At 38.7% G+C, this 12,916-nt stretch overlaps 1 protein-coding gene across 1 annotated transcript in view; it reads right to left on the bottom strand.

Moving 5' to 3' along the window:
- Znf322 (zinc finger protein 322) overlaps positions 1-8,281 on the bottom strand; it is an 18,775-nt gene extending 10,494 nt beyond the window's left edge. The window contains 2 exon segments of the mRNA XM_005403273.2: positions 7,183-7,267; positions 8,005-8,281. The gene's annotated coding sequence lies outside the window, so the exon portion shown is untranslated.
- Positions 8,282-12,916: the final 4,635 nt, after the last annotated feature.

Below are 12,916 nucleotides of genomic sequence, written 5' to 3'. Positions count from 1 at the left end.
ACACTAGGGAGACAATATGATGTTTACACATGTGCGTCTGGTTTATTTCACTTATGAGTATGGTCTCCAGTTGGATCCATTTACCTATGAAAGTCTCCAGTTTATCCTTTATGGCTGAGCAGTACTCCACTGTATAAAAAAACCACGTCTTTTTTATTCATTCCTCAGGTGATGGGCATTTGAGATGTTTTGAGATTTAGCTATTACAAATTGTGCTGTTATAAACACGGGTGCACATTATGTTGCTGTGGTATGATTTTTTTTTAATTCTTCTGGGAAGATACCCAGTAGGGCAATAGCTAGGTCAAATGAGACTTCCAAGGCTAGTTTTTTGAGGGATCTTCACATTGATTTCCACAGTGGTTGCAGCACTCTACTCCCACCAACAGTGGAGAAGGGTTTTTCCTCACAGCCCTGCCAACATTTGTTATTGGTTGATTTCTTGATGATAGCCACTCTTTCTGGGGTGAGATGGAATCTCAGTGTTGTTTTAATCTGCATCTCTCAAATTACCAGTGATGTTCAACATTTTTTCATATATTTATTTGCTGTTTATATTCCTTTGTCTGAGAAGTGTGTATTCATCTCAGATGCCCATTTTTGGACTGGGTCTTTAAATTTGGGAGGTCTGATTTTTTTTTTTTAGTTCTTTATATGCTCTTGATAGTAATCCTTTGCTGGCAACAAAATTAACTTCTTAAATAAACTTTAAAAACATTATAAAGCTAAATGTAAAACAAAAAAATTGTAAAATTCCTGTCCTATTGGAGAAACTCTTAATGACTGAGTAAGGCAAAGACTTTTTAGCTACAACACGAAAGGCCCAATCCACAGAAGAAAATTATTAATCTGGGCTTCATTAAAATTAAACATTTCTGCTCTGCAAAAGACATTAAGAAAATGGAAAGGTAAGCCACCGTCTGGAAGAAAACATCTGCAGAAAACATATCTGATAAAAGGCTGTTCAAATACATGAAATATTACAAATATACTTCATATATACAAACTCTTAAAAATGAATAAAAAACCAAATTGGATTAAAAAAAGGGCAATAGACATGCGAGACACTTCATCAAATAACATTAAAGATGACTTGTAAGCATATGAAAATGTGCTCAATATCATGTTATTAGGGAATTTTAAATTAAAATGAGATAACAGTACATGTTTGTCACAATACCGGCAAGACCCAACGCAGGTAAAACAGTTCTCATTCAGTGCTGACAGGACTGCAAGAATGGTACAAACTTTGGAAGATCGTTTGGCAGTTTCTTCAAAAACTAAACATACTTTTACCATACAACATGTATTTATTTCAAATGACTTAAAAATTAATGCCCACATGTATGTTTGTATTCACACAAAGCTGCACACAAATGTTTATAGCAACTTTAGTCTTAAGTGCTAAACGCAGAAGCAACCAAGATGTCCTTCAGTGGGTGATGGAAAAGTAGAGTGTACATCTATACAAGACAATACTGTTGAGTGCCAAAAAAAGGAAAGGAGCTACTTAGTCCATGAAAAGACATGGGAAAACCTTAAGTGGAAATTCCTGAGTGAAAGAAGGCAATCTGGAAAAACTATATATAGCACTATGTAACTCCAACTATACAACTCTAAAACTACTATATGACATTCTGGAAAAAACAGAATGGTAATCAGTGAATGCGTTCAATGGCTGCCAAGAGTAGCAAGGACAAGTAAGTAGAGCACAGAAAACATCTAGGATGTATAAATGGCAGATATGTATCTTTATGCATTTGTCAAAATCTGCAAGATATGCAACATAAAAAAGTAAACCTTAATGTAACTATGGAGTCTGAGTGATAATGATGTGTCAACAGAGATTCACTGATTGTAACACATGTACCACTTTTGTAGTGCTAAAAGTAGAGGACATTGCTATTTGTGTGCTGGAAGGCAATGGGACATATCATAACTTTCTGTATTCTCTGCTTAATTTTTCTGTGAATCTATAAGTGTTCTAACAATAAAGTCTATTTAAAAAATGAAATCATCAAAAGAAGCACATGAAATAACTTTTTTTTTTTTTTTTTTTTTTTTTTTTTTTACCAAATTGGCATACATTAAAAGGTGACAATACATTTTGCTGTCAAGATTATAGGGAAGGGGTCAGGGAGACAGCTCAGCAGCACAGCACCTGACTGGCAAGAGCAAGGTCCTGAGTTTCATTCCCAGTACAAAAAAAAACCAAAAAAACAAAAAAAAAAGACCAAGATTATAAGGAAATAAATATATAGTACTCATGTTGCTGGAAGGAATGCAAACTGGTATGACCTCTGGATGGGAACACAATACTACAAAACCCAGCAAGGTATACACTTACCCTTGACTCAGTAGTCTTATTTCTAGAAAGTGACTCTGAACATACTCCTCTAGCACTATGAAAATATACATGCATAAAGTTATTCACTGTAGCAGTATTTCTAATTGGAAAATATTTAAAATAACTTAAATATCCTTATGTTAAGAAAGTGACTGAACCAGGTGTGGTGGCACATGCCTATAATCCCAGCACTTGGAAGGCTGAGGCAGAAGATCACCCCCTTGAGTTGGAGGCCTGCCTGGGCTACATAGATGAGTTCAAGGCCAGCCTGCACTATATAGGAAGAATTAGTCTCAATACCCTCCCCACAGAAAGTGGCTGAGTAAGGAATAGCATATCCACACTATAAAAGAGAATGAAGAGAGCAAGGTGTGATGGCTCATGCCTGTAATCCCAGCACTCTGGAAGCTGAGGCAGGAGGATAGCTCTGAGTTTGAGGCCAGGCTAGGTACATGGTGAGTTCAAGGCCAGTTTGAACTACATATCAAGACCCTGTCTCAAAAAGCAAAACAAAACAAAGAGAATAAGGAAGATCTTTATGAATTAATGTAGAGTGATTTCCAGAATAAACTGTAAAAAAAAAAAAAAGGCTGTATTTTGTATAAGAAAGCAGAAATTAAAAATGATATGACTATCCATTTGGCCAAAAAGATATTAAGGAAAGATAAGCTAATTGTCTGATTCCCATTACAAAGCAGGTGAAAATGGGATCAAAAGACAAGAAAATGAAATTGATGTAAACAAGTAAAGGAAGAAAAAGTTCCACTTCTTTAAAAACATTTTTAAAGAACATTTTTATACATACACAAATTTAACTTTTAGAACTATATTACATTTTACATATTTAATACATGAATAAACTAAATACACACAAAATGGAAGCAAAAACTATAAAATGCAGGCCAAATGAAACCAAGTTTATGTTTTAACTGTGTAACACAACCACTCACAAGAGGAAAAGCACAACAAAACTCTTTAACACAGTAATGGGACTACACTAAACTAAATGATAAAAAGAATAATGATTAAACTCTGAACAGGTTTTTGACTTTTTTTCCCCCTCTACTATTGGGAACAGACCAAGATACTGCCTTGTACTTGCAATCTTCCTGCTTCTGCTTCCCAGGTACCTTGAACTCACTCCTACCTAGGATTATAGACGTGTCACCATAACCACCATTTTCCCCCTATGGCAGTGAGGATGTACCCTAGAATTGAACAAGTAAGTACATGTGCTATGGATAATGACACCTAGATTTCCCACTGCCAGGTAATCACAAATATAGAGAAGAAAAAGGTTAGAATGATTCTGTACTGTTTAACTGGAAATGAATACATAAGAATGAGGTCAGGATTTAAAGCATATATAGAGAGAAAATAGAAGTGTGTGTGTATGCATGCTTGTATGTTTTCCTAATAACATCTGCTGAGAAGTCACAGAAATGAAACTGTGTACTAATAAGTGTAACAGACACTCAGATTTTGGGTAAAGACCATTATCCACGGAAAGGAATTGGAACTCCTCAGAGGAAAGGCTGATTATAGGGTTTAAAAACTACAAGATGTGCCTACAATGTCCTGTTGTGTAGAAAGTAAAAAACAGCTCAAAGCTGATGACAGTACTATGCTAAAGTGATCCTGGAATTAGGATGGAGTTGCCACTGTATAAATCTTGAATAAGGAGATCAAAATAAGTACTAGTAGTAAAATATATTAACATGATAAGAATCCATGATTCTGTACTCATTAGAGAACAAGTAAAAGGAGAGAAAATGTTTTCTTACATTAGAAAAGCCAACAATCAATTAAAGGTGAAAAAAGATGAAATTTAAAAAAATTTAAAATTAGGCCCAATTAAAAAAAATCAGGCAAAAACTAGCTAAAAAAGTTTTGTGACTATCAAGACACATATTTTCACTAGATATTTAAGGACTACAAGGACTAAAAATAGTAACCAAGAGATCACAGTTAACATCACCAGCACTGAGACAAAGCAACATCACGTGCCTTTTCATATGATGCAGAGGACATCACATCACTTTGGGTACTTTGCCAAAACACATAACCATTTGAAAGCAGGTTCAGGAGAAAATAGTAGACAAACCCAAACCAAAGGAAATGCTCCCAAATGGTGTAGATTTTTTCAAAAACAAACAAAAGACAAAACCTAAAAATCTGTTCCTCAGTAAAGAGGACACTCTAATTTGATTTTTTTTTTTTTTTTTTTTTTCTTTTTGAGACAGGGTCTTGCTATGTAGTTCAGGCTGGCCTTGAGCTCACTTTGTAGCCCAGGCTGGCCTTGAACTCGCAACAATCCTCCTGCCTTAGCTGCCCGAGTGCTGGATTATAGGTGTGTGCTACCATGCCCAGCATATAATTTGAAAAATGTTTGACCACAAAACTTTTTCCCTTTTTACTATAAAAGACATTTGTGGAATAACTGGCTAAATTTGAATAGTGTCTATAGATTACAGTACAGTTTATGTCCTGATTCTGATAACTGTACTAACAATGTAAGATAATTTTTTTTTTTTGAGACAGGGTTTCACTATGTAGTTGAGGCTGGCCTTGAACTCAGTATGTAGCTTGGCTCAGGCTGCCTTTGAACTCATGTAGCTCAGCTCAGGTTGGTTTTGAACTCACTGCAATCCTCCTGCCTCAGCTTCCCAAGTGCTGGCATTATAGCTGTGCACCAAGAGCGTATTCTTCTTTTTAAGAAATAAGCAGCTGAATATTTTGGACAGGCTTTCTCAATTAGGGTTCAAGGAGAGAATTAAACACTGTAGAAAAAGTACTTTAGGTACTGTCTTTTAAATTCTCACAAGAATAAGAGGTACTTAGTAGCATTGTAAATGTAGAGAAGTTATGTAGGGCTGGGGATTTAGCTCAGTGGCACACTGCCTGCCTGGCAAGTGTGAGGTTGTGAGTTCAGTTCCCAGTACTGGAAAAAAAAAAGAAAAAAAAAAAGAGCATAGAAGTTATGTAATTCATTATACACTTTAGGACTAAATTTTCTCATAGTTTAAGAAAAGGTGTTATGCCTACACCTTGCTTTCAAATGGTTAAAAAATACTTGGCCATGTGTACACAGAAAAAACAGTACAATATTAGCATGTAGAGAATATAGGTGAAGGGTATATAGACATTTTTGTACTCTTGCAATTTTTTAAAATCTGAAATTATTTCAAAATTAAAGTTATTTTATCTTGGTTTTTCAAAAACGTAGTGGCTGAAGATTGTTATAGTCTGGTAGATAAAATTGAAGCTTAATTTAAGCTCTGGAACCAGATTTTTAGTTCAAACTTCCACTATGCTCCTTTGTAGCTATGCGAACTTGTCTAAGTCACTTACATTCCTTCAATTTTAATCTCTCCTTTGATGACATAGGTAAAACATATGACTTGCTGTGAGAACTAGGGCACTAAGGATAAAGGACTAAGTTTAATACCTGGGTCTCAGTAGAACCTCAATAAATGACAGGTTCTATTTTTCTTCCACCTTCACATGTACAAAACTATTAACATTTACTGAACTCATCCTCTATACCTGACTCTGTGTCAAGCCTGTTCATAAAGTATTTAAAATGATTAAATAATTTAACCAGTTAATGATATGAAAAATTATGGAGAAGTTTAAAAGAGACAAAATCTCTTTTAAAGAGATGTGCTCACAGGTCCTGTCTCTAAATCACAAGACAAAACATGTGGGCACACAGACAAAGCAGTAGTTTGAGATGGTGGGATTATGGGAATTTAGTCTCTTAAAATGGGTATTACTGCTAACCTCAAGAGGAGACTACAGAGTTAATAAAGCATTCTGAATTAGCTCATGGCTTGGCAAATTAATCAGGCTATCGCCTAAAGCGATCAGTTCAAGTTATCATATTTTCCCTAAACAACCAAGAAAAGTATGGTGCACCAAAAAGGAATTTTTTTTAATTGAGAAAATCATCTTCCTATATCCATGTCTAAACCCCTTAGATGTTGGCACTTAGAAAATACAATATAATCTGGTTGTCAAACCTCGAAGTAGACAACAACACTTCCGGAGTTTAAAACAGTTTCCTATCAAATTCAGGAATAAAATCCAAAGTTTTTACTGCCCTGCATAACACGGTAGCTTTGCCTATCTTCAGTCTCAAAGGCCACCTCAGAGCCTTCACACTTGCTCCTTCTGCCTAGAACACCTCTCTTCCCTACACTTTGCTCCTTTATTTGATTCAAGTTTGTCTCAAAATTACTTCCTCAAAAAGGCCACTCTACCTTCTCTAAGATAGCTCACCTTATGTCACTTTATTTCTCTCCACAGCACTTACCTTTACCTAAGTTTGTAGTATATTATGCTCACTGTACAGGCCCTAAATTAGGGATTACCCTGTTTATATTTCATTGATTATAGAATTCTCTCATTTAACCCTTCCAATAGCCCTGCAAAATATACCAAGTTAATACTAAGTATTTGCATTTAAGAGACAGAAAATCTGCTGTTTGTAGCAGTTAGTTAATCACTGAAGAATTCAGTTAGTTAGGTATGAGAGCCAGACTTTAATATCTATCTTCTGACTATAGAGCCTGCATAAGCCGTGGGCATACTGTCTTCTTTGTGTAGGAAATCAACCAAGGAGCAATTATTGCAAGCCTATCATGAATAAGCACGCATGCTGGAACGGAATACAACATAGACTTAAATTGGTAGAACACAGCCCAGTAATCTGCCATCTTAGTGGCTAAGAAAAGGCTGTTACTTTTTGCTCTGTATCCGCTCCCACTCCTTGCTGTCCCGCTCTTTCCAAATCCACATTTTTATAGAAACACAGAGCCCAGTGTGTTACTTACCATAACATAAAAGACTTGACTGATTTATTTTTTTGCTCCAAAAGGTCTCTAGTCCAGAAATATTCACAACACTTAATTCTTCCCTCTACTAGAGGAAAAAAAAAAAAAAAATCAACAATGCAGATGACTTTGTGAAATTTACAATTTTTCTAGAGTTTGCCATTTAAATATTGGTCCTAATAATTCCAGTCTTGTCAGCATCCTTCAACCACATCTTACCTCTTTCTATTGTTTACATCTTTTCTCTTGCCAGAACTGTCAAAAAGTTCCTTCCTGACCTGCTCTACACAAAATATCAAAAATCCTTCCGGATAATGACAAACTGCAACTGCCTAACAAAGCCCTAGGCCTTGTTTTTCTTAGTTATTTGAATTTTTCTTCTGCTAATTTTGTTCGTATTATCCTAATTTCTAAGGCCAAAGATTCATTCTTCCAATACTACAAAGCTTGAGGTGCAAGGGTTATGTATTTACAATACAAAGTTATATATATTCCAGGCCTCCAAAAAGAAATGGGTATGAAATGATTAAACAAACCAAATTCTGCGGACAGATTCTACTGCAAAATAGCTAATCTTCGCACTGACGACTGGGGAGGGATTTATTCAACATCCTTGGTTTCCCCCCATGTATATAAAAGCTATGTCTGGCTTAAGACAAGTGTTTATTATGATCTCCAGAAACTACCCTGCTAAAAGGGTCTTTAACTTTTCAGTGACTACTGTACTGTCCTGCGTCTACGGCGTGGAGGGGCCGGCCGCTCCCCTTCCCTCCTCCCCTCCCCCACCGCCACCCCACCCCCGACCCGGCCCGTGGTGCTCACCCGGCAGCCCCGGAGCCGCCCCTCGGCCTGCGGGCGGCACTTCCGGCTACTGGCGGACACTCGGATCCGGGCTTCCAGGCGGCCGTACACTGCGCAGCAAGGGGCCAGAAGGCTCAGCTTCTAGAGGGGAAGGAAAGCGAGTCTGGGAGACCGACGAGAACTCCGAGCAACTCCCTAACGCTGTTCGGCGAAGGGCAGGCCTCGCGCTCTCAGGGCCGACGAGGGAGGATACGCAAACCCCTTCAGTCCAGCTGGGAAGCGGCCGCACAGCTCCACCCCCGCGGGCCACGTGACCGCCACACGGTAGACGAAGAGCTACGCCCCCAGCCTCCGGGCCAATGCGGGCCGAAGCTCTGGGAGCGGGGCGGGACCTGGGGGCGCATGCGCCCGGGACCTTCTACCCTTTCTGAGGGGTCGTCGTTACATCCTTATGGTGCAGGCCGGGTGGAGAAGCCCTCTGGCCTTGTCTGTGTCGGACTAATTATTGCCGCTGGCTCCGCAGGTTGTATTGCAGTCTCCAACATGTGTGCTCTTTCCTCACGCTCAATGGAGAAGTAGCATGACATAGATGCTCAGGACCCCGAGAAAAACACCCCAGGCTGTGTGGAAGAGAGGGAGGACTCGCAGGCTCTGCGGAAGCGCTCGCCCGTGAGCTGCATGGAGTGCTTTGAAAGAGGAGTAGGGGTGTCTTCGTGTGGCGGAGGAAACAGCACGGGAAAAGGAGGGTTTGGGAGCGCCCCGTCTTCCTGATTGTGTTTCAAGGCTGCAGTCAGCCGAAAGTAATCACTGGTGTGTGGTAGAGTGGAGCTGAGATTTTCTAGAGTGAATAGTATATATTTTTTCTGCTTAATTAATGGGGGGGGGAGTTTTTAAAGCCCCCAGATATCTCCGGACATGGTGCCCGCACCTGTAATCCCAGCACTTTTGGGAGGTTGAGACCACCGGCTCGCCATGAATTTGAGGCCAGGCAGGGCTACATAGTTCAAGGCCAGTCTGGACTGAATAGCGAGTCCCTGTTTCAAAAAAAGAAAAAAATCCTCCAGACATCAAAAGGAAATTTATCCTGCATCAAATATAGAAGACTGCAGTGTGTCCCAGGGCTTGGATTGTGAGCCATGTTTTGGTGTTAGGGACCGCGTAGGACAGCTATGTGTTCAAAAGTTACCATGTTCCTCCTTTAGAATTCTGCAGAGGGGCTGCAGCTTAATTATTTTCATGTTTGTTTAATACGAAAACTCCTAAGTGAGGAGAAAATATTCCACTCCGGGTCATCTTGATATTTAAATAACAACTTTTAGTTAACTCCGTGTATGGTATGTGTGAAACACTTCTAATCACTTTGCATGAATTGTCTCATTCACCCATAACACAGATGACAGTAGCTGTGTGTTGCTGTTTTGGGAAGAAACTGGTACACAAATTTGACTTGCCAAGTACACGTTTGGGAACTGGTGATATTGAATTGTGGACTGTGTGGTGCCAGAGTGATACTTGCAGGTGCTGTACTCATGGCTGCCTCAGTAGTGGAACATGTTGTGGAAAAGTATTGGAAAAAAAATTAAGCAAACAGGATTCTGATCCTGCTTTACTTCTGAGAAGGTCTAGATTAGTGTTCAGCTCTTCACACTTTTGTTTCAAAAGGCATTGGCCCAAAGTACTAATTATATGTGTTCACTTGACATTTATTGAGCACCTCTAGTTCACCTACTATGCTAGATGTTAGGAATTTAAAAGCAAGTAAGACTCAGCCCCATTCCTCACAGTCTAGCATAGACAGCAGAGGCATCAGAAGTAGTATGGGGTAGGCAGAATGTGCCTGAGGTAGTCTGGGATCCCAGAGATGGGGTACTTTGAGAGTTAAGACTTTGAGAAAAAGTGAGGAAGACTACAAGAGAAGGCATAAAGTAAAGGAATAGAAGCAATGACTTGACTGAAAGTGAGACTGAGTGGAAGACAGGAAAGAAGCTGCAAATACTTGGATGTAATTTCAGTTGGTAGGCTTTTTCTTGTAGGAAATGGGAAGCCATTTCTGGGATTTTAAGCATGAAACTAGTTTGAAAGGGCCCGAGATATAGCTCAGTGGCACAGCACCTGCCTGGCAAGCACAAGGTCCTGAGTTCAATTCCTGGTACCAAAAAAAAAAAAAAAGAGTGAAACTAGTTCAGTTGTCCCTGAAATTCAAATATTTTAAAACTTTGTTTTTAGTTTTAAGCATGATAACAAGGATAAAAAGAAGGTACAGCCAACACATTATGAGGAAAATAAACAAAAATAGAATACAGCAATCGAGGAAGGAGCATTTCAATGAAGAAATTGTTAGCAGAATCAAATATTAGGAAGAAATCAGATTAGTTAAGCACAAAAGACTATTAGATAATGTTTCCAGTGATGGCGAACTTTTTAGAGACTGGGTGTTCAAACTACAACCTAAAACCCACTTATTTATCACAAAATGCCAACACTGCAATTAAACCCATGTACTGAGGTTTTAGTTTAAGAGAAAAAACAACTAATACATTCACATCTTTTGTCTTAAAAGAAAAATATAATAACAGCTTTCAATGATACAAACAACTTTTTATTGAAAGATAAAAGTTTGCATTTGGCATACTTTTGCACACTTAATGTGATCTTATTTTTAAGACAGGGTCTCACTATGTAGCCCAGGCTGGCCTCAAACTCATGGTGATCCTACTGCCTCAGCCTCCCAAGTGCTGGGATTACAGGTGTGCACCATCACGCCAACCAATGTGATCTTCGCTGTTGTATGTGTGATGATAATTTGTCAAATCGTGGCTGGGTTGACTTGGCTTGAGTGCCGACAGAGGCTGTGTGTGCCTAATGCGGCACATGGACCATAGCTTCATCACCACTGGTGTATAATTGTGTTCCAGGCATTGTTATAAGAATTTATATGTAACTTATACGTAAATTGAGGTTTAGAAAGATTAATCTGAGCATGATCATAGAATACTAAGAGGCAGAATGAGGATTTATACACAGGCTGTTTGGCTCTGACTCTGTGTTTGTGAAGAGGATCTGAGTTTAGAAATTAAAAGGTGGCTTTTGTCTTTAGTACCACAGGTTCTGTGGATTGTACTAGAAAGAAAAAAGGGGGACATAAGTAATTTCTTCTGGTTTTTGCAGACTCTTGGCTGTGAAGTTGAGCAAAGAGAGTATATAACTACTATAGGTCACAGGATATATACAGGAAACAGAGCCTGGGGCTTCAGGATAGAAGAAATTTTGATATGTTGCTGGAAGAAAAATGTAGTAGAGAAAAGATAAAGATTGTGGAAAGGGAGATTTGCTACAGAGAGGCTGCTCAGGAGAAAGAAGAGACTGAGGTCTGCAGTAATGGAGAAGAATTAGCCTTAAATAGGAGCATGGATCTATATTAATTACTTTGATCTTGTTCAGAAACTTTAATTGTAGGATTTGGAGGGAGGATCCGAACTGGCCACAGGTGTCATATTCATCAAGCTCCCAGTATGTTCTATTAGTCATTTGCCAGAACCTGGGTCAGAGGAAATATACATATTTTCGTTTTTAAACATCCTGATTGGATCCAAAGGTAACAACCAACTGAATTTTTAAGGAAAGTATATCACTGTGATGATGACTCATCTATTCTCGTAGGAAAGCTTTCCCACTGCAGTACACATGAGCGAATGAATATGTACAAAACTAATCTGGGGTAAAATTAATTTGGAGGTCTCTTTATCTTTAAAAATCATACAAATTGCATTCTACATTATAATCTGGTTGAGCAATGAAAATAGTAAAAAAAACTTATTCCTACTCTTTAAAAGTAATATTGGAAAATGAAATAGATGTGTGCCTAATTCAGAGGTGGCAAGTATGAGAAAATTACTTATTTCCTCCTTATATCTATGGCGACTAACACCAATCAGTAATGATTTGTTTTCCACTCAACAAAAACTGAAGCTTAGGTTCCTTTTCTATATAGTATCCACTATAGCTTGATCAGAATGGACTCTGATTTGTTATGTGTGCATAAGAAACAAATTTTATTTAGCAGACTGTATCAGAGCACACATCAGTCAGCACGTTGGAGAAATTGTGTTGTGCTATCTAGGGGGATTAGAGGAGACTACAAAAGAAGAGCTCGGTGACCTGGCTCAGGCTCACATACAGCAGTTGAGCGAGGCTGCGGGTGAAGACGATCATTTTTTAATTTGGGCCTCTGCAGCTCTAGAAAAATTGAAACTCTTGTGTGGAGAAGAAAAAGAAGGTTCAAATGCATCCAGTCTTCTAGAACTTTACACGCAGGCTATTTTGGACATGTCATATTTTGAGGAGAACAAGCTAGTAGATGATGATTTTCCTGAAGACTCTTCTTCACAAAAAGTAAAAGAGCTTATCAGTTTTCTTTCAGAACCAGAAATTTTAGTTATGCCAAGGCTCTCAATACTCCAAGGGAACAGGTTGCTTCCAATCTATTTCCCAACATCCCTTGAGTGTGGCTTTTCTCTGGTAGGCAGAATTCTAACAATTGTATTTAAATTTCAGACAGATTGAGGAAGGACAAAGAAGAAGTCAAAAGCATGTGCCAAAATTGCCACACAACCATTCTATCTTCATTTTATTGGCCAGGCTGTAATCAATTCTATTCCAACGTATAAATTCTATTTGTACGGAAAGAGATGAATATGGGTGTTTTGGTTACTTTTCTGTCATTGCTGGGACAAAATACCTGACGCCCAAAATTAAGGAAGGAAAAGTTTATTTCGCTTACAGTTCGTGGAGGTTTCAGTATGTACTTGGCAGATTATAAGGCAGAGTGGCACATGGCAGAGAGCTACAGCTCATGGCGGCAGAACACAGCAAAACAACAAGCACACACCAGGGCAGAATGGGGAGGAATGCCTCAAGCACTCTTTTCCTCTCC

This window comes from Chinchilla lanigera, unplaced genomic scaffold (assembly GCF_000276665.1).
Source record: "Chinchilla lanigera isolate Chin_1 unplaced genomic scaffold, ChiLan1.0 scaffold00082, whole genome shotgun sequence".
Taxonomy (NCBI): domain Eukaryota; kingdom Metazoa; phylum Chordata; class Mammalia; order Rodentia; family Chinchillidae; genus Chinchilla; species Chinchilla lanigera.
Note: the sequence above shows the minus strand (reverse complement) of the source record. Positions and strands in the feature narration are given on the sequence as shown.